This window comes from Diceros bicornis, chromosome 2 (assembly GCF_020826845.1).
Source record: "Diceros bicornis minor isolate mBicDic1 chromosome 2, mDicBic1.mat.cur, whole genome shotgun sequence".
Taxonomy (NCBI): domain Eukaryota; kingdom Metazoa; phylum Chordata; class Mammalia; order Perissodactyla; family Rhinocerotidae; genus Diceros; species Diceros bicornis.
Window position 1 is genome coordinate 35,434,165 of NC_080741.1, and position 5,396 is coordinate 35,439,560.

Here is a 5,396-nt window from a genome sequence, read left to right on the forward strand (position 1 = left end):
TTTTCAATATCTTCTTTTTTTCCATAAAATTAGGATCACAGAATATCTATCTATCTATCCATCTATCTATCTATCTATATCAAGTATTGTAATCTGCTCTATGGGTCAAAGTCCCAGCAAGAGCAGAAGGTATCTTTAAATTAAGATAAATTAAGGAGAGTTTAATAAAGGACTTTTTGCATAATTATGGGTAAAGATTCAGGAAACCATGAGGGATAGTGCAGGGCCCCAGGACTAAAGACAGCAGGAAAATGTTATCACTGGGCCCCCCATCAAGGGGTAGGATGATGTAAGATTACCAGGACCCAAAGGCAGAGGGGGCTGATTGGAGAGGGGCCCCTGAGAGGACTCAAGACATTCAGTCCAGAAACAGGTTGCCATGCTGTGGCAACCACACAGGGAGGCAACTAAAGGAATAAAGTCCCTACCTCCCCGCTCCTCCATTGCTCCAATCTCCTGCCATGCTCCCCAATGACTGACCCCAACAGGAGCCACGAGGGTAAAGGAACCAGTGGTACAAACCAGGGGGTGGCAAACATTTTCTGTAAAGAGTCAGACAACAAATGGTTTATGCTTTGTGGGCCGTATGGCCTCTGTCACAAATACTCAGACCTACAGGTATAGCATAAAAATAGCCGTAGACGATATTTAAACAAATGGACGTGACCGGATTTGGCCTGCAGGTCACAGTTTACCAACCCCTGGTGTCGACCACATAAGTCAGCCTCCCAGGCCACAGAGCAAAGGAGAAAGCATGGAGAAGAGATCTGGAGGGTTAATAAGACACCTAGCAACTCGATTTATTGTTTTAACATATTATGAACATTTTACCAGGTGCAAATCTTTTCTTTGTTAACCTTGTGGTAAAATAGCTTTATTGAAAATCGGCAAACTAGCCAAATACAGCTCAGCAAATATTACAGAAGTAGTATCTAAGCTTTTATATACATATATATGAAATCAGGAACTTACTGATCCTATTCTTTTATTTATTTTACTTATTTATTGTACCTCATAATGTTACAAAAAGGTTTTAAGGAGGCTTAAATATGCAACATGAGTTGAAATTAAATTTGAAATAAATGAATGAACTTGTAGGAATTCAGCCTGTAGATATAATCATTTATGTGCACAGGACTCTACATATTCAATAAAAGTCAAATTAAACTAAAATAAACGAACTTGTAGGAATTTACCCTGTAGATATACGCACGTATGTGACAAAGACATATACAAAAGCTATTCATTTCAGAATTGCTCTTAATAGCAAAAAGAAAAAGGAGAAATGATCTAAATCAATTGGGAGATGGTTAAATAAATTAAATTGTATCCCCAGAACAGATATTTTCAGCCATTATAAATAAACTCTACAAGAACTGATGTGGAATGATCTCCAGGATGTGGTGTTAAATGAAAAACAAGTGCAGAACCTTATAAAGAGTATGCTGTTACTTGTGTTATAAAGATATGTGTGTATGTGTATATGTATGTGGTTGTGTGTGTATATGTACATATACACAAACATATATGTACAGACATATCAGCACATATATATGTATGTACGTGTGTGTATATATATTTATTCCTTAAGACATTGTTAATGGATAAATAGACGAGAAATTGGAAATAGTGGTTGTCTCTAGGAAGGGGAACTGAGTGACTAGGAGATAGAGTAGCAGGAAAATGCATTTTTATCCATAAATACTTTTGTACATTTTTAATTTTGTACTATTCATTTGTGTTACTCATTCAAAATCATTCATTCATTCATATAAATTTTAAAAGTGGATAAGAAAAGAGCATGAGCTGGTATGCACGTACACTGTGTATAGAAGTATATATTTTCTGGTTTATTTTAACTCCCCTGCTCATTATCTAGTCTGAGGGACCTTGATCATCCAGATGTTCCAGAGTATCACACTTGTCTCTTCCATTGATGATGTTTCACCAATTAAGCCTGGAAAATAAAAAGTACTTCTCTTCAGGAAGAGCCTTAGTAAGACACAGGCATGTCAGAGGATGAAAGATAAACCCCAGTGAACCAGGAGCCTACATCTTAGGTGAAGTTCCTGGGGGTACAGTGGCCTGGGGCGTGGTGGCATATTTCCCTTAAAATAAAGACAAATTACTACAACTGTACAACTCACCATTAAAAAGGAGACGCCATAACCTTGAGCCTCTTTGGACTTTGGAGGCAATATATCCCACATGTTCCATTTATCAAATAACAAATAAAGTTGCCAATATTTATTGGGGCCCAGAGCAAGAAAAGGCTGTAGGAAAAGTCCAGGCTGCAATGCAAACTGTGCCGCTACTTAGGCCTCATGGTCCAGCAGTTACAATGGTACCCGGGGTGCTGTGGCAAATAGGGGTGCTTAATGGAACTTACAGGAAACGCTAATAGGAGAATTAGAGGGCAGACCCATAGAATGTAATGCCATGTCTTCTGTCAGTAACTATTCTGATTTTGAGAAATAGTTTTTGGCTTACTACTATGCTCTACTAGAGATTGAACTGCTAATCAGGGTGACCATGTTGTCTGAGCTTCCCCTCATTAACTGCCCATCATTACCTGACCCATCAACCATAAAATTGGGTGTACACAGCAGTAATCCATCATCAAATGAAAGTGGTTTATGCAAGATCAGGCTTAACCAGGCCCTAAAAGCACAAGTAGGTTGCATTGGCGTAGACTCCCACAGCAATCAGTCCTGCTGCATTGCCATTCACCTCTCAATCCGTACCGACAGCCTCATGGAAGTCTCCTGTGACCGTTTGACTGAGGAAGATAAAACTCAGGTCTGGTCTACAGATAGCCTATACAATATTGTGGCACAAGCCAGAAGGAAATATTACTGATTCACTCTGAAGTGTCTGAAAAATAATGAGAAATCCTTCCCTGGGCAAAATTTTAAGTAGTACATCCAATTATCCACTTTGCCTGGACAGAGAGATGGTGAAAGGGATGGATCTATCCTGATTCTTGGACAATGGCTAACGGTTTAACCACAGGGTCTGGGAACTGGGGAAAAAAAGAACCTGGAACACTGGTGATAAAAGGTTTGAAGAAGAGATACTAGCATATATATTTCAGCAAATATTGCAGAAGCAGAATCTAAGATACCACATGTAAGAGGGATGTCAGCAGGATGGTGGAATAAGGACCTCTGAAAATCTGGAAAATCTCCATAAAGGCAAAGAGAACATGAGCAAAATTGTAAGAGCCAACTTTTCCAAAATTCAGGAAATTAATCAAATGCTTGCAATAATCTCAGAAAAATTCAAGAAAAAGAATTGAATCTTGAGAATAAGAATAGCCAGTTTTGTGACATTTTCAATTGCCCTATTCCCATCTCCCACTCCCCAGTTCCAAAGTAGTCTCAGAAACCACAATTCCACAATCACAGTGAAAACTAGCAACCTAGCAGCCCCTGGAGGAAACAGACAGGCTTGGAGTTCCCCAAAATCACCACTCCAGAGAATTGTTATTATTTGACCTCTGGCAGTTCCCTGGACACTCTCAGTTTATGTGACTTGGCCCAGAGTTCACTCAATGTGAACAACCTTTCCCTCAGAAGCATTTATCAAAAACAATCAGCAACAATTGTTTAATATTACACTTGCCCCCAGTGGCAATAACAGCTGCGACAAACAACAAGCTGACCAAGAAACGGAAAAGGAAAAGCAAAGTCCGTGAAGTCTTTGAAAATCCCTGACATATGCCTGGGAATCTAGAAGGCCATGCATATGTGCAGGCCTCTGCACACGCCCAGAAAAACGCTGAGAAGACCCTAACCTCTCACCTCTGGCTTACCTTGAGGCTCTGCTCAAGCGGGAGGTAAAGGCTAACACAAAAAAAAAGTCTGCCTGAGCACTGAAGGTGTGCCCAACACGCACACAGAGTCCCTCTGCAAAGGCTGGGAGACGTGTTGACTCAAAGCATTCAAGGAAATCTCTGTGCAATCATTAGCTGACCTCTAACCTAACCGAGCAGAAACCTCAGAGGCCACACATGACAAATACAGACTTGATCAAATTAGTTCAGGGAAGTCACTAAACAAACAAACAGCATCTGCAACAATAGCAACAACAATGACAAACAGCAACAACTACAAACCCTGGCAAAGAGGAGAGTCAGATTTCCAGAGTTGCCACAAAATATTTTAAATGTCTAGTTTTTAACAATAGACAAAAATTACAGAACATGCAAACAAAAAAGAAAGTAACTCTATACAGCAGGAAAAGACAGTCAATAAAAACAGTCCCCGAGGAAGCCTGATATTAGGCTTACTAGAGAAAGACTTTGGATAGCTTTTTCAAATATGTTGAAAGAATGGAAGGAAATCATGTGTAAAGAACTAACGGAGAGGATGAGAATGACATCTCACCAAACAGAAAATATTAATAAAGAGATAAAAATTACATTTTAAAGATAACCAAATAGAAATTCTGGAGTTAAAAAGTTCGACAACTGAAATGAACATTCCACTAGAGGACTTCAAAGGCAGATTTGAGCCAGCAGAAAAAGTAATCAGTGAACGTGAAGACAGGTCAACTGAGATGATCCATTTTGAGAAAAAGAAAGAAAAAAGAATGAATAAAAATGAACAAAGCCTCAGAGATCTGTGAGACACCGTCAAACATAACAACATACACATAATGGGTGTCCATCCCAGGAGAAGAGAGAGACAAAAGGCAGAAAGAATTTGAAGAAATAATGGCCAAAAACTTCCCAAATTTGATGAAAAACATTCATCTACGTATTCCAGAAGATCAAAAAAGTCCAAGTTAGATAAATTCAAAGAGATCCACACCTAGATACATCATAATAAAATGTCAAAAAACAAAGATAGCAGCAAGAGAGAAAATATATAACATCCAGTGGCACCAGCCCCTAGGGGAACCAGCCATTCTACTGATGGCAGGCTGGTTTCATTGGACTATTTCCACCACAGAGGTGGCATCAATGTTTCCATTGTAATAGACATTTATTGTTATAGTAGATTTGCCTTGTTTGCTCTCAATGCTTGTGCCAGCAACACCATCCATGGTCTTACAGAATACCTTATTTATCATTATAGTATCCATAAACAACATTACTTCTGACCCAGGAATTCATTTTATGAAAAACACCACAGTAATAGGTTCACACCTTCATAGGATTCACTGGTCCTCACACGTTTTCCATTACCTAGAAGCAGCTAGCATAGTAGAATGCTCATATAACTCAATGAAGATTCAATTATGGCATCAATTGGGAGATAACACCCTCTAAAGTCTGATACTGTGACAGATGGAACTGTGTGTGCAATGTATAAAGACTACATTCCACGGCCAAAAAACTCTAAAATACACTCACACACACACACACAAATGTCATTTTTGTTGTCATTTCT